This window comes from Arctopsyche grandis, chromosome 4 (assembly GCF_051622035.1).
Source record: "Arctopsyche grandis isolate Sample6627 chromosome 4, ASM5162203v2, whole genome shotgun sequence".
Classification (NCBI taxonomy): Eukaryota; Metazoa; Arthropoda; class Insecta; order Trichoptera; family Hydropsychidae; genus Arctopsyche; species Arctopsyche grandis.
This window is the reverse complement of record NC_135358.1, coordinates 29,202,276-29,222,717: the sequence shown is the minus strand read 5'-3', so window position 1 is coordinate 29,222,717 and position 20,442 is coordinate 29,202,276. Positions and strand designations below refer to the sequence as shown.

The 20,442-nt window shown below is 37.4% G+C and overlaps 2 protein-coding genes across 3 annotated transcripts in view; both read right to left on the bottom strand.

Moving 5' to 3' along the window:
• Window positions 1-20,442, bottom strand: part of LOC143911118 (lysosomal dipeptide transporter MFSD1-like) — a 356,706-nt gene that overhangs the window by 192,506 nt on the left and 143,758 nt on the right. The gene's annotated exons all lie outside the window — the stretch shown is intronic.
• Hs3st-A (Heparan sulfate 3-O sulfotransferase-A) overlaps window positions 1-20,442 on the bottom strand; it is a 218,540-nt gene that overhangs the window by 122,917 nt on the left and 75,181 nt on the right. For both annotated transcript variants that reach the window (XM_077429874.1, XM_077429875.1), the window contains exon 2: window positions 12,349-12,387. The gene's annotated coding sequence lies outside the window, so the exon portion shown is untranslated. The remainder of the gene's footprint in view (window positions 1-12,348; window positions 12,388-20,442) is intronic.

The window sequence follows — 20,442 nt, the reverse complement described above, 5'->3', positions numbered from 1 at the left end:
TTCTTCTACTTATGCATATGTACATATATGGTAGGTAAATATTATGGGGTGAAACAAAATAAGCAGCAGAATCATCAGGCCACATGGCACCGAAATCGTAGGCGGGCCAAAATTTCCATCGTCTCACGATAGCCACAATGAAAATGGAATACGTACGTAAATACATAATATATAATCGACAGCGGTACAAATGCAAAATAAATTAAATTGAAGAACGAAAGCACTCGTCATAACGACAATAATGTTTGCTCCGCGGGCCCTTAATACGTTTTTCGTCGGTCCGTAACCCGAGGGTTTCGAACCCCTCCCCTCTCCTCCCCTAACCACCCTCGCCGAGTCGCTATAACCGTGCAAAATTCAATATAGAAAAGACGCGGCCAGGGGAGTATAAACCAATATGCCGGGCATTTTTCGAGACAAGCTTGTGCCAAATTTCATTTTGCAGGTAATCACCAAAGATAGAGGGGGAAACGAGGGACAGAGGTGCCATTGCTCTCTCTCCTCCTCCCCCCTCCCCCTCGACTGTCGATCGCCCTTACCAATTTCGACGCTCAATTTTTCCCGCAAAGATGAGAAATTCCCATACTTTATTTTCTTTTCCGATCAAAATCTTGAGTCAAGCTGTGCTTGAAAAGCCATGTACAAACGTCGCCATACGACAAATAAATATGGATCTTTCTGATTCAACACTTGTTGGTTGAATCGTCATCAGATAAACAACATCCATTTATGAATATCTCCCCGTTGATATATTTCTTGGAAAAACGTCATTTCCTCTCTCACAATGTCTTTAATTTCATTATTTTTATTAGCTTCATTTTTCTTCTGGACAAGTTTCTTTCCCAAACTGGCTTCAATTTTATGTCCAACTGAAACTTTCTTTTACTGATAACATACATATGTATGTATGTACATTCAATCTTGAATGGAACTACTTCAATATTATCATCGGAATCTGAAACTGATATATTTACTATACCTTCATTGCAAATCTGTTTTATAATCTATATTATTCGCTCTATTGTCACGGATATTCCATTGGATCCGTGTTGTTGAAGCGTGTGGAATCTATGGTCGAATATTTTGATCCTCAATTCACCTTTCATAACCACATCACATCAGTCGCTGATGTTTCCTTTCGTCGACTTGGATTTGTCTTGAGATATGCTCGGTTATTCTCCAACCCCTTGTCTTCTCACTTGTTTTTCAACTCGCTTATTAGAAGTAAGCTAGAGTATAATGCGATTGCATGGAATCCACATGAAGAAAACTACTCTCTTATGATCGAAAAAGTGCAAAAAGCATTTCTTCGATTTCTCTATAAGAAAGAGTTTGGGTACTACCCATATCTCTACCCTACTCCTTTCCTTTTGGGCATGCTTGGGTATAATTCTCTGGAACTTTGGAGAAATTTCACATTAATTCGTTTCGTTCTCCAACTACTGCGTGGTAATACGTAATGCCCATTGTTGTTGGAACAGTTAATAACTACATATGTGCGTGGTAGACATCATCATTTGATAGTTGTACCTCCTGCTTGCACAGTTCTTTTTCAAATGGCTCCAATTCCAAGAGCTATTGGACTTCTCAATGAAATCGTAGCTTCCGTGCCTGAATGCGATATTTTCCACCTTGGTGAGTGTAGATAGTCGGATATTATTTTAACATATTTGTCTGGTAAGCTGCGTTCATCATTATTTTCTTAATTTGAATGTGATGTATGTGTGGAATTTTAATCTACTCTCTTCCATTTGGACCTCGCTGTGATTTTATTTTACTTTTTCTTTTTCTTTCTCCTTTTGTATATGTTTATGTACTATTTTTTTTTTCATTGTGAAACTAAGAATAGGATTTGAGGATTTTATTTATTTGATTTTTACACCTTTGTTTATTTTTTTTTCTATGTAATATTTTTCTTTTGTTTTCTTTTTATTTTTCATTTTATCATGTTTTTCTGCCTTTGCATTTTTGCTTTTTATTTTATGTATTTTATTTTTTGTTTCTCTTTATCAAATGTAGGCCATTGTGGTGCATTAGGTTCTTCCTGGAATGCCACAATGGTAATAAAACTAACTATAAATAAATTATTATTTACCTTATTGTAAATTTATTGGTTGTATTAAAAATATTATATTCATCATCTTTTGATACCATGAACCTTTATAGATATATCAAAACATCATAATTGTCGTTCCTTTATACGAACAATCATTGTTGCTTTAAGTTCGTTACTTTAAGAACTATTTTCCCGCCAGTTTTATGCGTGCAAATAGACAAGTGTAGCATATCAGTGTTGCCAGAAGGCAAAATAAAGGAGAGGAATGAGTATATGTTATGTCAATTTACCAGTAAAAGTCATTATTTACCGATAAATTCCCGAGCTCCTTTTTTAGCCATAAACCAGTTGAAGTATATTTTTTATAGAATAAAGTTGAAGTATATTTTTTAAACAATTCTCTTGCATTCAAATGTGATAACGGCTTAGACGAAAATACCATTACGACAAATTACTTAAATAAAATTATTCTTAAAACCACCCAAATACATTATCTTGAGTAACATTCGCGTCTCCTATTTGGACATGCCATCAGATATATTAGAATACAATGCATGTTTCCTTTCCCCTGTACTAACTCACCCACCCACTTACTATTCATTCTTCATATCTGCTATTTACTAAGCATACGATGAATGTACACATTCTTTATATGTTCATATGTATGTACGTAGTATGCGTATATAGTACAAGCATGTGTTCTTTGAGAGCATTGAATATTTATGCGACATACATATACTATATATGTATGTAACATATGTACATGTAAATATAAATATGCTGTACACATTTATATTTATATACATATAAATATAAATGTGTACAGCAATAAAATTCTTTTTAAATTCTCTTTGAAATCGTTCCAATATCGATATCGATCTTCAATTCAAATACCCGATGACTCATTCTGCGATCTTTGGACCATTGTATCTGCATATCTCTCACGTTATACATACATACATATGTACATACATATACATTTGTAGTGTTTTTCGCTCTCTCATATTACTTACATAAGAGCACCTACTTTTATGCACGCAGAATCTTTCAGAATCAAAACTTTCAGAGCATAAATTTAGTATCAGGCATTATAATCGTATGAATATTCGTCCGAAAAATATTAAACCAAAAATAAAAAAGAAGCCTATTTCCTATGGCATCGTTAACAACAAAATGAATAATCTCTATGTACTTTGATTTTTGTAATAATTTGTAATAGTAATGCAATTTCCCAACTGATTTGAAATTTTTGGAAATAGCTGATGTACAGAAATGAAATTATCCCATATGCATAAATGTAGATATATATGCACATATATATTTATTTATTGGTTTATTAAAGGTTTCCCATGGTGACATTATAAAGTATGTAGTTCCACGTCGTCACTATGGCTGAACAAAAATAGAAATAACGAGTGAAATAAAAATATTAAGAGTGATAAAGAGAGCCTATAATCCAAATTTTATAAAATATAGAATGAAAAAAGAAAGTTATAGGCGTTTAAACAATTGAAATCTGATATAGCGAGAGGGTGGCGAAAAGGGAAAAAACGATCGGAATAGTGTGGATAAATCCGGCAATGCGGACAATAGACGTCACCGAGAAAGATAATGCAGTATTTTCAAACGTGTGTATTACGATTATTTTTCACCATCGTAATGGCGGACTTGATTTCACATACGAGTATATTGATGACCAAACCGAGCAAAATGGAAAAGTTTGAAAATGATCGGATAAGAACCCAAATTTCGTCAGACGAAATCAGACGAAAAAACTTTGTCACACGACCATTCCACGGTTTTCCATTCCAAATTGACCGTTATTCATTTCAAATTGATACTTTTTCATTTCAAATTGACCCCATTTCATTTAAAATTAAATATTTTTCATTTAAAATAGAAATTGAAATGAAAAAGATTTAATTTGAAATGAAAAAGGGTCAATTTGGAATGAAAAACCTGTATATAGATAAAGAAAGTCACCACATATAATATAATTAATATTAAAAGCAGTGTCATAATGTACGAGTACGAGAGTCTACATATGTACATTCGGAGCTTATTGGCCGAAGAAGAAAATTAAATTGGTTCGAAATATATGTATTATATAAAAACACAAACCTTTGTGTAATATCGAAGCGAACGAGGTTTCCGGCTCATTCGAGATATTATTGCGTATGAAATACGAATCGCATCGTATATTTGGAACGGTTTTGACCCTTTTCGGTCACGCTTCGGCCCCAAATATAAAAGGGGTGGCCAATTGCCCCCGACTTTCCCGTCCACCGCCCACCACCCACCACCCCCCGTCCACGGAGGTCCCTTTACGCCGCGCCGCTTCGAGTATGACAATAAAAATCTATTGTACAATGTTAAGGGCAACATTGTCAGTTGTAAATAAGCGAATGTATCGCATCTCGATCGGGCTATCGCTATAGGGCTCGGCCCCTCCCTATAGGGCTTCCCGTCGGCTGTTAATCCTGCAAAAGCCGTATCACCCCGTGAAACTAAGGGCCCAAGGATGCGGGCGGAATCGGTAATGCCCTCAAGGAATCGTCCGATACCCCGACGTTTACCCCGCCAAGCCCCAATCGGCGTATCATACGCCAATACCCCCTACTCCGTCTATACAAATAATCTAAATATAAATGGAACAAATCCGATCCGCTATTTTTCTCGCCTTTTTACACTAAACTGATCGTTCGTATGTAGAAAACCTATTCTTCGTTATGTTCAACCAATAAAATCATCCTAAATAATGTGCGATTGTGAAGGAACGATCGCGATCGTTTAACATTTACCAATAGATTAGTGATATGAATGTGTGATTTTTCTTCTCCGTCGCATTTAAAATCGCTTATTTACACAACTTGGCTTCTAATATAAGATTGGGGGGTATAATTTTGGGAAATGGCCTGCTAAAATGTTGAGAGCTGCTGTTCTAAAAGATAACCAGCAGCGTGGTCTAGTGGTGAATGTTGAATTATTTCGTACTTGATGTTACGAGTTCGATTCCCGCTAAGTCTCACTGTTGGCCAGACCTTGGTTTGTCAAGGTCGATCGTATCTTATCAGAATTTGCCAATTTTTCTGATTTTCATTGAAACGATTCCTGTAAAAATTGGCGTTTCCTTCCCAATTTTCTGTAGCGAACCTTTAGTTATTGTAATATCTTATATTTCGCCATCTGTGGTTGTTTATTGAATATAAAAATTCGTATTGTTACATGAAAGTTATTCATTGTTATTTATCGTATTAATTATTAATACGATAAATAGCAATGAATAACTTCTATGTAATAATTATGTGGACCAGGAAGACGCATTTGGGGTTTACCTGTTAAGCCTTCCTGGTATATTTGTAAATAAATAAATAAATAAATAAGCTAAATCTGAGCAAGCTTCAAGTGCGGAGGGTGCCGTAGTCATTACACGAAGTGAAACATTTTGTATTGCAGTGACTACAATAAAAAATATATATTTTCTGCTGAAGGGCTAGGATAGGGTATGTTTTAATTTTAAATTGCCCTGGATATATTTTTTTTTAATTCCGAAAAAATTCGGATATAACCAACCCATGACTTTATCTATGTATTTGAGGTATATGTATAAGAAGGTCACAAAACAAAATTCAATAATTAAACATACATACAAGTTCACACATACCGGTTATGAGAGCATTTTCGATATAAATTGAGCGCAAATGTAGGAAAATTTACACAAGACAAAAGTTCTACTTCCGGTTGTCGGATTATGTTCGAAATTTTTCATTACTTAAAATCACTAATTATTATACACATTGAATATCAAGACAATAAAATTAATTGAAAAGGACAAAATAAAATAATGAAATATTGTTTAAAAAAAAAGTTCTACTTCCGGTTTACGAATTCTGTTAGTACATAAAGAATACTAATATAAATTTTCAGCTTGATACATTCAAGGGTGTGGAAAGAATCGTGGTCACAACATTTTTTACTTTTCTAAGAGGAAAAAATCCCACTTCCGGTTTATTTAATTTAGTGATATTTTTTTTATTTTCATCACATTGATACAAGAATTATACTTGAATTTTTTCGTGAAGACCAAACATGTTTAAGGGGTCGAAAAAAATAGTAAATCGAACACGAGTAAACGTCACAGATACACAGACAAAAACTTATTCCTAGATCATGAAAACGTGATCAATGATCGATTCTGCGTTCGAATCAGTCAAAATATTGAGTTGAAATTCTTGCATGATCACTAAACTTCATCTATTGTTACTATGTACATATGTATGTATGTAGATAAAGTAAAAATTAGTATCAAGCTTGGAAAAATATAATCTTATACATATTATTGAGTAACTATTTAAATAAAACAATAAATGAATTTACTTTACTGTGTTTAATAAAATTTTAATAAGATATTTTAAGATCTACATGCATACATATGTAAATATCTATTTTCAATTTCAGTTGAGATTAAGCTTACGTATTCGACACCGAATATACCGTCACCGTCTACAAAGTTATTTCTTTGATTCGGTTAACGTCTCAAGTCCGAACGAGCATAATCCGAAACTTGATCTAGTTTGATCCTTCCATTTAGTTCTGGAAAAAGTAATTTATCCTCGCTAACTCAATTCTCAAACTTGCCCGATTGTTGAGTGCATTCGTTATTCCAGAGAAAATTTTCAAATTTCAACAAAAGCCCCAAACACACCCTCTCTCTGTCCATCGCAAATTTCATTGCTTTGGCCCTTTGTAAAATCACTTACAGCAACTGACGTTTTTATGGGTGACAATTTACATTTTCGTCATTTGACAAGATCTTTGTGTCGTGACTGAGACCAAAGCTCTTTCAATTACATAATAATTAATTTTCTGTTTTGAATAATTTTAGCAAGTACATTTCTAAATTCAACGCGATCGTAAAAACTGATTTATTTAATTGTCTGAGACAAAATTGCCATGTTATTCAACTAGCTAAGTTTGTGTGCTTATCAATTTTATCTCGAAAACGATTGAAATTGGGGTTTAATTCTCAATTTCTTAGATTTACCGAAAGCAGAAGTTCTCGCAATAATATGTAGGTTGGAAAAGTCGACGATGACGCAAAGCTCTACCACATTCATGAGCCTATACTCTACTCTACCCGATAAAATCAAAGGGTTGTCGATACTTTAATACTCCAAATAAGTATCTGGAAATGGCAACAATCCTTCTCAAAGATAGTGAGTCGAGGCCTAAGATACGAGTTTAATAATTACAGGTTTCTCTTGTATTATTGTATGTATGTATATACGTACTTATGTATGTACATCAACACGTCGGAGGCCAAGTGGAAGTTTCTAAAAAACCGATAAGCGTCACCTAGTATTTTGTTTCACATTTGACCTTAACTAAGAAAATTAAAACTTTTTTTCCTGCAGTGGGGAGAATTCTCACAGGCATAGCATTAATAAATTGGGGAGGTCGGTTTTATTGTTTTATGTAATTGTGTATAGGGTTTCTGGACTCGACTCGACCCGGCCGGGTAATGACTTAAAATCCGGTTTCGGGATCCGGGCTTCAAAACCCTTCAGATCCGGGTATTTAAAATTTCGGGTATTTAAAATTCAAAATGATTTTCAGTCGATACATTGAAAATATCCAAATATATATGTTCATATATGACCTTATTTGTTTGAAAACTTGATTTTACGACTTGTTGAGTTCTGAGAAAACTGCGAACAATGGAACGGATTTTACAAATACTGAAAATGAATACCGAAAACGATACGGCGTACTGAAATTTGGCTAAATTTAGAATTTCACCCATATACAGTAAACATATCAAACCAATTTATCGGACGATTTTCAAGAATCTATATTAATCAAAGATAATAAATAATACAGCAATGACAATGGAGGAGGAATTAAATTTAATTCTGAAAAACGCAAAAAATTCTAATATGTACATTTGTATTAGGATTTTCTAATCTAACACTAATCAATTTGGGAATTTAAAGCAAGAGTTTTCTCTTTTTAAAAACCAACACAAGCGTACCCTCAATCTTGATAAACTTTATAATGCTCTTTACACCGTTAAACCTATGTACATCTACGGATAACGAGAGAATATATTCGGTATCGAAAAATTTTTGCAGGAAACTGATATTGGTATTGTGGGATAAGTCTCTCAATGATTTAGTGTTTCTAAAGTATATATTATTATGTATATTAAAATTAGGAAAACACAATATAATTTTTAATTTTTTGTAATTTTGCCTATATTTTTGCATTATGATATACTGTATTATATTTATATTTTTATTTCTTTATTATCACCTTCTATAATATTTTTCCAAAATTATATAGTTAAAATCTGGAAGTTTTTGATTTTGATTTTGGATCCGAATCCGTCGGGTTTTGAAAAACCGGTTTTCAGACACACCCTAAATTTATGTACAAGCGTATGCATAGGTATTCAACCGGAGATTCAACAGAGACGTACTGCACCGCACCGTTCGGTGTTATATTAAGGTGTATTATAATATGTACATATGTATGTACCAATAGTGTGTGTTTTGTCGGTTATTTTTGACCGCATTAATTAAGTATCCGCAGCAAAAACGGCGGCAACAGCGCGATGGTATCGCGTGAGGTTTTCGTGCAACCGAAACGGGATAATTGCGGACAAGTGCACCACGGCCAAATTAAATTGCATTAATTCTGATGGCCGACCTGTTTTCGACTCGCGAATATATCTATCTACCTATTGACATATATGTACATGTACGTTATCCACCGATAAACGACCGCACTCGTAGAAAATTACACCGTTGTCCATTGATATACATATGTATTATATTTTACCACTGGCCTGTAATGAGGAAAGACAGTAAGAGAACACTACACTTATAACTAGAGTAACTGTCATTAGTGGAGGATATCAAAAGATTCAAGTAGCAATGTGGACGAAAAGACTACATGATCCGATGGAACAGCGGTTGGCAACCATCAACCTTGGTGTAACGTGGTTGATGGTTGGTGGTACGCGAAAATAAATCTGTAATGGCAGACATGCAAGAATGATTGATTTACAATCATAAATAGAAATATTATTTATATAATCAATAAACATTATCTTAATTAATCATAGTTGACGTGAATATTGTATGTACAGTCCATGATCGAAAATCCGGAATACCGTTTAATAAAAGACAAATATAGAAATACATGGATTTAATGCAGCTCCAGATTTCAGGGTATATCTGGTATCATTTGATTGTTCCCGTTGCGTTCCCGTTGCGTTCCCGTTCTCGTTCCCATTCCCGTTCTGGTTCTCGTTCCCGTTCCCAAGGAATTTGCCAGTAAGTTGAGGAGTCTAACAGCTCTCGAGAGGGGGGAGTTCATGAGCACGTTTTTTTTAGCACTAATTGGCAATATCATATCATGCTTTCGAAGATGATACCGCTTGCTTCACAAGTAGCAAAAAACCAGACACTATTCTTAAAAATCTTGAATTTGCAATTAAAACAATGACTGAACACTTCACTAAGTGGAAAATTCAAATTAATCAAACCAAAACAGACGCCATATTCTTTAGTGTTAGAAAGCATAAGCCAAGTTCAGATCTGAAAATCCCCTCTGGAGAAAGTCTGAAATGGCAGTCAGTAATAAAATATTTAGGAGTAACGTTCGATAAAAGAATGAGATGGGCACCTCACTTTGAGGCAGCGAAATGCAAGGCGATGCGGGGTATATCCTCAATATATCCAATATTTAATCGCCATAGTTCTTTATCAACGCTAAATAAAATAAAATTATATCGCGCGCTCATATTACCATTATTAACCTATGCTTTACCTGTATGGAATAACGCCTCGAATACTAACCTTTCCAAGCTCCAAGTAATACAAAATAAATCCCTAAAAATAATTTATAATACACCCATATATACTAACCTGAAAAAACTGCATGCCATATATAATATTCCGTTTGTTACAGACATTACTAACAAACTAACCAGTAGATTCTATGACAGAATCACTAATAACCATACTAACACACTTGTGAAGGGTCTCGGTGATTACAACAAAATGTCTTTACCCTTCAGGTATAAACACAGATTACCTAAACACAATCTGCTTTAGGTCATCGACTTTAGAGAGTCTATAATTAATATTATGTATTAGATGTATTATGAACATTTATAAGGATTGTAAATAGGTTTTTGAGCTATTTTTCCTATTATGCTTTAGATTAACATTAGAATAATATAATACTGTGATTACTAACCAAATTAAATTAAATTGTAAAATAGAAAATGATCAGTAGATTAGTAGCTATTAAAATATATATAAGATGTATTGTGAACATAATTTCGTAATAATAAAAAGCATTTAAAAATCAAAAAATATCATGCTTTCGCAAAACTCTATGATTTTATATACGTATGTGTAGTACATTTAAAATATCAGAAACGCTGAGACGTTTTCGATATATGTAGGTACATACATATATACATATACATATAGGTATGTATATCTCTTGTTTTCTTATGTAAAATGAAACAAACAAACGTGATATGGTAAATCTTTATAGAAAATGTACGAGCCTTCGACGAATAACTTTACTCGGGAAAAACAATGAAGCAAAACGTGCAGCCCATTTTTTATTTAATCCGGTACAATTCATCATCCTATTGCGCAATTTGACATTTCACCTTTTATTTCATAATTCACAACGAATTCATCAATTATACGAAAAATTGAAAGCGAACATTAATAATTCACATACACATACATACAGAGGTACATATGTATAATCAAATTTAAAATGTATATTATATTCAAAATTCAATATTGAACCAAGAACAAGCAAGAACGATAAAACAAACACAGACATAATATAATATCTCTAACTGGTGAAGATAATCTGACGGCTATGCGAGGAAGGAAACGGAGGAAAAACCAATAGGAACGCGCCAAAGACAATGATAACGACAATGATGATGATAATAATAATAATAAAGTGTCTTTTTTAAGGGTAGATGCGAGAATACGAGACCTTCAAATTTTGTTCCGAAACACTCGGGCGAAGTTTGGCCGAGATGTCCCCGGGGCGGCAAAGGCAACAAATTCTAACTTTCGAGAGTTCCACGGCCCTTATCTCCGAATAGACGTGCTTTGAGCTTCATCCCTTACCGGAGGTCGAATTGCGAAATTTAATACGCGAAAAAGTTTACACATCGAAGTGCGTTATCTTCACATCGGCCGCTAGCGTGCTCCGTGTATCGCGCTCTACTTAAATTTAATTTACGGCCACAAAAGACTTATACGAAAAAGACTTACGAAAAAAATATATACATATAATATATACACATACGTACGTACATTGTACATATTCTATATCAGATGGGTGTGTGTATGTGTTGGCGTTTACGCGTCGCAAACTATTTAAAATAATAATAGACTTCCGGTGCGGGGTGTAGTGGGGTGCGGAATTTTCAATTCGTTGTGCCGTTAATAATCGACATTTTCTTTTCGTTACAACGCAACGCCTCGAACAAAACGGCCGTTCGCGATAACGTCTGCCCTCAACGAATACCCAAACTGCATTTATTACAATATTCACACACACATATTATTAAAAAATATATGTAAATAAAATGCGTGAGTCCCGGTGTGCAAATTAGTCTCGGCAAAAAGTTTTACAAAGTACTTAGGTTAAATAATATACTAGTGGTTAGCATATAATGCTTTGAACAAATTGGTCACGAGTTCAAATCCCACTGGTTTCTGCTGGCCGGATCTTAGATTTGCGAATCCAGGTCGATCGTTTCCTATCAGAGTTTGCCAATTTATCTGATTTTCATTGAAACGGTTCCTACAAATTGGCGACCTTACCCATTTTCTCGCAAAATCTCGAGTTTTGCTGAATTGTAAAAAAATGCCGCAATGTACAAATTTGACCATAAATGTCTTTGTGGATGTTAATTGATATTTATTTACTGAATTGTTTAAAATGCTGCAAATTTACAAATTTGACCATATATGTATGTATGTCTCTGTGGATATTTATTGATATATATATGTATTTATTTTGTATAATACAAATAATTTTTATCAAATGTACAATTTTTCTGGCCAGGAAGGCGCATTGGAGTTACCTGTTAGCCTTCCTGGTATAAATTAAAAGAAAAAAAAACAAACAAAGGGTAATAGGTAAATATTCGTCTCAAATTGTGAAACCATATGTATTTTTTAACACTTAGTTTGTTTAATCGTGTCAAATTTTCAGAAAAAATAGTGTCTTGTACTCACAATTAAATATCGCCTGATGTTTTGTGTGACTGCTTTCCCCTGAAAATAAAACGAATATTTAATGCGCAATAATATAAACATTCTCTTAGAAAATAAGCATGGAAATGATTATGCATACATACTCGTATGTACATATAATTATTTGTACATAAATATAACACACATGTCTATCCTGGAACATTATAAATACACATTTACATACGTATAGAGGCCCACAATGGTTTTCGAGTAGGTAATGTACGTATGAACGGTTTTTAATGTGATTTATTATGTAATGTAAATATCTAATTCTAGCATCTGCGAAACATACATACAAATGTATTTATAATTTAAACTATGTAAATTTGAAAAGGACACTTTGAACCAAGGTTACAATTAAGTGTGAAACAAAATTGAATTTTATTTTCATTGAAAAGTAGGCATTGTTAAAGTTTTGGGTGGCACGCGATAACGACACCGCGATAACCGCAACAGTTCCGACAGCAATTTAACGATATAAAATTAATTTTAACAGCACATTTGCAGAAAGCTGAAAGCTGAAAGCCGAGAACACGAAACCTCGACAAGTGGAAGTGTAGTCGCGAAATATCTGGATAGGTCTGAAGCGCTGTAAGGAGCGGTCATTTGGGCCTATGGGCAGCCGTTTAGACCGCGAGAGAGAAAATTGGCAAAGCCCTAGGTAAATATTTCGATAAATAAATAAACCCCAAAGGGTGGGTAGCCGGTGAGGTGCCGAAACCCGTCGGAGCCCCATCTTCCCGGTTCGACACTAACTCCCGGTTAGACCTACCGGCCGACCCTTAAAGTACACCAAAACCTTTCAACGCTTTTCCCGCCCAAAACGTAAACGAGAATTGACGATGTGCGTGCGTGTGTGTGTGTGTGTGTCCGAAGCCGTATAATCCCATTAAGGACTACGTAAGTGTACAACTTTCGTAGAAAAGAATCCTTATTTATTAGCAACACACACACACCACTACACGTTGCGTTTTATTGCATTCTCTTTACATTTTAAATATATTATCTAGACTTTCACTCACTACTTTTCAGCAATTTAAACCTTTCCAAGGACTACTATTATTCTAATAATATATTCAAATACATCTCTTTGCAAAATATTATCTTCTTCTTGTTAATGCCTTGTCCGCATCCGGACGTTGGCGACCACTTTGTCGATTATTTGAAGATATCCGCATCGGTCTTCAGCGGCTCGGAATAGTTCTTCGGCGCTCATATCGGTCCACGGCATGTTTCGAAGCCAAGATAAATTTTTGCTGCCAATCCATTTATTCCCTTTTATTTTCCCCATGGGTATCAAACGGAGAAATTCGTATTTTGGACCCCGTATCATGTGTCCGAGATACTCCATCTTTCTCCGCTTGATGACAGAAACAAGTTCCCTGCCTCTCCCCATCATGCCGAGGACAGCTTCGTTTGATATCTTTTTGATCCACGGAATCTTCAGCATACGCCTGTAGACCCACATCTCAAAAGCTTCGATGCGGCTGATCATCGTCTCACATCCGTGTAGTAATACTGTCCAGACGTAGCTCTTCGCGAATCTCAACCGCGTATGAAGATTGAGATGCTTGTTTGTAAGCGCCGCCTTCATTTTTATAAATTCTGTTCTAGATGCGGCTTCTTAGATCTTCATCTGGCTCCATCTCTTCATTCAGCTAGGTACCCAGGTATTTGAATCTTTTTACTCTTTCTATCACCTCTCCATCCAACGTTAGATCACCGGTGTCTGTTTGCATTCTATCTACTGTCTTCTTTAGATTTGTGCGCAGACCTCTTCGATTGCTTTCTTGATGTACACGGTCTAGAGATCTTTGCAGGTCTGCTAAATTATCAGCGACTAGTGCCGTGTCATCAGCATATCTTATATTGGTGATCGTCTCACCGCCCACCTTGATGCCTCTTGGAGACCATCGTGGAAGATGGATTTGGGGCGTCCTTGCCGAACGCCCCAAAATATTATACTTCTCCTGTTTATTTTATTTTAAAAAAGAAGTAGAAGAAGAGAAATGTGTAAGTGGCAATGATTAATAATATTCCTTTCCTTTTTCATTTACTTTCCTTTTTATTATTGCTTAAAGTGAAAGAGGGAGTGCCGGTCGTGTGGCGCAGTGCAACTGGTCACATCAATGAACTAGTAGTAATGAGCTGATAACAGCTATACAAAGCTAAGGCTAACTGACCGTAGACCTCTATGTATACATATTATATAAGACATAGTGGGGAGTGGCCATAACTATATGAAGATTGTCCAAGAAGTGATAATTTTTATTTTACATATATATATGTACATATTTATACCAGGAAGACTTGACAGGAAAACCCCAATGCGCCTTCCTAGACAATTACTTACAAACGATGCAGCATTTTTATTACAAAAATCACTGTATTTCAAGAGACTGAAATTAACAATTACTAAATTAAGCCATTGAGACATCTATGGATTTAGATTTGTACATACATTTTTACATATTGTACATAAATCAAATTCAGATATTTGTGACTTGTAGGATGATTTTTGCCAATTTAATGGAGTAACCATTATTATAAATCTATTAATATTGTTATCTTACCACTATCATTGGTAGGTACTATATTATTGTTATTTTTTTATTTTTAATGTTTAATTTTTTTTTCTCTCACCTACTATGTATATGCGAAAATTTTAAAATGGTTTATCTTCTAATAATTATATTTTGTTATCAATAAAACTGATAATTTTTCCAAACAAAATAAAATATATGTACATACATGCGCCTTCCTGGCCAATTACAAATTACAATTACAATGCAGCATTTTTATTACAAGTCGTTGAATTACGAGACACTGAAAAACTCGCAAATTAACGAAATATCTATGAATTGTACATAAATTTTATTGTACATTAATCAAATAGTCGTGACATATTAGGTAAGAAGAATTTTTAGCCAATTTTTAAACGGGAACCGTTTCAACAATGAAATCAGAGAAATTGGCAAACTCTGATAGGAAACGATCGACCTGGAGTCGCAAATATCCAAGTCTGGCCAGCAGCACTACAGATGTACTCAGAAAAATACTTTTCAATCGAGGTAGCTCATGGGATCGAACCCGGCGCCTCTCGACGCTAAGCAGAAGCTTAACGACCGAGCTAAGCTGCTGACAAATATGTGTGATGAGACCTTATAAAATTAAATATAAAAAAAATACAATAAATAATAGACGGTGTGTGTTTTCACCATAGTGATTATCTCTATAATATAATCTATATACATACATATATGTAAATATATGTACATTGTAAATAGTATTTATTTCACTTATTAAGTATATACATACATATGCATGTATGTATAGCAATGATATGTACATATAACGTAGCTATGTAGAAATTTAAGTCCTCGTCCGCATTTCGCAACGATTTGAGGAGTCGACATAAAAGCGAACAAGACGAATATGTACTCGAATAAGCGCTCACGATGAGCGAAAATCAAAAACATCAAAGCCATGAGAGCGATGTTGTTGAAGTTTTTCAAACGCACGGAAAAATATAAAAAAGAAATACGACGAGAAGCAAAAAGGGGAAGACTGGCACTCGCACAAGTGCCCACTCATATATGTATGTACGTTCAAAGAGAACGCTACTGCGAACGACAAATATACATATGTATTATTTTGACAAAAAGATAAAAGTCACGAGAAACACAAATTATACACGTAAAGTCGACGTAATGAAGACCGGACGAGCTTTGATCGGCCCGGCCCGTGAATTATTTAGCAACGGATGGAGGAAACGCCCGGAAAAGCGTCTAAACGCTTTTCCGCGCCGTATCCGTTCGCGTAATTCGATATTTTCTTTGCGCCCCCCATTACTATCAAAAATGTCAAATTTCAATTCGGCAACAGCGGAGAGCCCGTAAATTGCGTCGCTTACGGGAAGGTAACACGCGACAAACTTTCCCAAAGTCGTCTGCCTACACTGTACAGGATGATTATCAACAGAAAATTATCAACAGATACACGCAAACCGAAACATCCTGTCTGTGCGAAACCTCATACATACACACGTATTATAAAACATCGTCGGCAGTTGTCGTAACATTGACATTCGACGGTTAAATTCTTCGTTGTGTATTATACTACATATGTACATGTATTATTATTCAATGCACAATGTTCCTTTCGTTCACAAACTTACGTACATATGTATATATGTGGGTGTGGGTGTGGGTAGGTGAATTCCGACGTTTTAAACGGGAAGTCATTAGAATTAACTAAACTAATTATAATGTTTAACGACGATTTACAACACTTTGCGGGCAAATGCCCAAAAGTATACTAAATACTAATTCACCTTATACACACACACACACACACACACACATACATAGTAAATATAATGTACGTACAATCATAATAATAACAAACAAGTATAATGGCTCTCAAAGGTCAGACGCTTTTTAATATTGTATGTAAATACATAAGTTTGTACTAACATTGTTGGCGCGCTCGAGCTTACACAATATCAATACGCTACCGTTGAAAATGCCATAAAATCACAATACATTAATTAAACGAAGACTTAAATGTGCTTTCAACTAAACTATCGTTCTCCGTATATAAACTTACGTATGTTTGTATTATATACCAAATTTACACGAACCTATAAAATGTATAATTTAAAATTATGACGATTTAAAGCACTTCGTGCAGCACAAACGTTAACGTGAATCGGGAAAATTGATGTGAGTAAAACAACAACGCTGGAAAAATTGGCACTCATTAACCAATCATTTAATTTATCGATGATTATTTCATGTGTTCATATAATATTCATTGTATGTATGTACATTCCCACGATTTTATTTTAAACTTTCAACGTAATTTGCATTTCGTGAAAGCTGCACCGAGTTTCGATGTGAAGGAACTTTCTTTTTGACAGAAGCTGATTTTCACAGTACTTTTGGATACAAACTGATGAACTTGCAAAAGTAATAATTATTATTTTTTTATACCAGAAAGGCCTAACAGGTAGCCCCGATGCGCCTTCCTGGCCAGACAAATTGTACATTTGATACAAACACTATTAATATTATACAACGTACAAAAATACATAAATTATTATCCACTATGGTCAAATTTGTAAATTTGCAGCATTTAAACAATTCAGCGAAATTTAGTAAATACATATCAATTAACATTAACATAGACATTTATGTTCAAATTTATACATTTTCAGCATTTAATACTGGACAGACTTGCTGTTACGACTGTTCATGGCTGTTACGACCTATTTCCCCCTCCATTCAGAGTAATGCTCTATAAGGTGCAATGTTCACGCGCAGTCAGACAGACACGTGGAGGTGGTCAACCGCGACGCTCCTCTTAGACGAACTACTCACATCACTGAGCAGTTCGGAAGCAGAGATGCGTGAAAGTAGTCACTCAAGACCCATTCATACACACAACAGTCGTCCGCATGCACCTTATGGTGCAACAAAGGAAAGTGTACTTTTAAATTACAAATAAATGTAAGACAAAAAGAGGAGCAAGAATTTCATTTCATCATTCTGGATCCCGAACACAAGTCTGATACAAGCCCTAACATGGTCCTTCTTAACGGACCCGAACAAATAAAATTCAGCGAAATTCGAGATTGCCGAAAACTCAAGATTTTGCGAGAAAATGGGTGAGGTTGCCAATTTGTTACAACCTTTTCAATAAATATCAGAAAATTTGGCAAACTCTGATAGAAAATAATCAACCTGGAGATTCAAGGAACTCGTGACAATTCTGTTCAAAGCATAACATGCTAACCACTAGTCTATTCTGCTAAATTGAATTGAATCTTCGCTTCAGGTTAATAGTTTTATAGCATCTAATCTATAATTTGGAAAGAGACTTTGTATGTAAATATCCTTGGTCGTCGTCGTCGTCGTCTTCGTCGTCTTCGTCCGTAGATCGGTGACGTCATCGAACACGTGATTCGATTTTTTTTTTTTTTCGATCCATGGGCGCCGATTTGTTTTTTTCGATTCAATGTATTCACCCCCGCGGGGGCGCAAGGCGAGTAGTTTCATGGGGCCCCGCCAGGGGCGCCACAAGGGGCGCAGCCCCGTGGGGCTCAAAAGGGGGCGCCACAAGGGGCGCAGCCCAGTGGGGCCCCGAAGGGGGCCCGGGGGGCCCAGCCTCATGGGGCGCAGCCCCATGGGGCTCAAAAGGGGGCGCCACAAGGGGCGCAGCCCCGTGGGGCCCCGAAGGGGGCCCGGGGGGCCCAGCCTCATGGGGCGCAGCCCCATGGGGCTCAAAAGGGGGCGCCACAAGGGGCGCAGCCCCATGAGGCTCAAAAGGGGGCGCCACAAGGGGCGCAGCCCCGTGGGGCCCCGAAGGGGGCCCGGGGGGCCCAGCCTCATGGGGCGCAGCCCCATGGGGCTCAAAAGGGGGCGCCACGAGGGGCGCAGCCCCGTGGGGCCCCGGGGGGGCCCAGCCTCATGGGGCGCAGCCCCATGGGGCTCAAAAGGGGGCGCCACGAGGGGCGCAGCCCCGTGGGGCCCCGGGGGGGCCCAGCCTCATGGGGCGCAGCCCCATGGGGCTCAAAAGGGGGCGCCACATGGGGCTCAAAAGGGGGCGCCACAAGGGGCGCAGCCCCGTGGGGGCCCGGGGGGCCTAGCCTCATGGGGCGCAGCCCCATGGGGCTCAAAAGGGGGTGCCACAAGGGGCGCAGCCCCGTGAAGCCCCGAAGGGGGCGCGGGGGGCCCAGCCTCATGGGGCGTAGCCCCATGGGGCTCAAAAGGGGGCGCCACAAGGGGCGCAGCCCCGTGGGGCCCCGAAGGGGGCCCGGGGGGCCCAGCCTCATGGGGCGCAGCCCCATGGGGCTCAAAAGGGGGCGCCACAAGGGGCGCAGCCCCGTGGGGCCCCGAAGGGGGCCCGGGGGGCCCAGCCTCATGGGGCGCAAGCCCTAATAGGCATTAACTAAGGGGGGCGAAGCCCTAGACGGCAATTAATCATGGGGGCGCGGAGGGGCGAAGCCCTAAAAGGCAACTGATCATGGGGGCGAAGCCTTAGACGGCATTTAATCATGGGGGCGCGGAGGGGCGAAGCCCTAAAAGGCATTAACTAAGGGGGGCGAAGCCCTAAACGGCAATTAATCTTGGGGGCGCGGGGGGCGAAGCCCTAAAAGGCAACTGATCATGGGGGCGAAGCCTTAGACGGCATTTAATCATGGGGGCGCGGAGGGGCGAAGCCCTAAAAGGCATTAACTAAGGGGGGCGAAGCCCTAAACGGCAATTAATCTTGGGGGCGCGGGGGGCGAAGCCCTAAAAGGCAACTGATCATGGGGGCGAAGCCTTAGACGGCATTTAATCATGGGGGCGCGGAGGGGCGAAGCCCTAAAAGGCATTAACTAAGGGGGGCGAAGCCCTAAACGGCAATTAATCTTGGGGGCGCGGGGGGCGAAGCCCTAAAAGGCAACTGATCATGGGGGCGAAGCCTTAGACGGCATTTAATCATGGGGGCGCGGAGGGGCGAAGCCCTAAAAGGCATTAACTAAGGGGGGCGAAGCCCTAAACGGCAATTAATCTTGGGGGCGCGGGGGGCGAAGCCCTAAAAGGCATTAACTAAGGAGGGCGAAGCCCTAGACGGCATTTAATCATGGGGGTGCGGAGGGGCGAAGCCCTTAAAGGCATTAACTAAGGGGGGCGAAGCCCTAAACGGCAATTGCTCATGGGGCGTGGAGGGGCGAAGCCCTAGAAGGCAAAGGCTCAGGGGGGCGCCGAGGGCGAAGCCCTAGAAGGCAAAAAAAAATTTTGATTTTTTTTTTTTTGATTTTTTTAATTTTTTTTTTTTAATTTTTTTTTTATTTTTTTTTTATTTTTTTTTTTTGATTTTTTTTTTATTTTTTTTTTTATTTTTTTTTTTAATTTTTAAATTTTTTTTTAATTTTTTTTTTTTTTAATTAAATTAGCTTAGTCATGTTTAAGCGGTTTATATTATAAACACTGAGCGAAGCCGGGTAATACAGCTAGTTTTATATAAAGTACAAACATATGTATAGCCCATCTTACGAACGAATTTAATTAATTCGCTTCCGGTCTACGC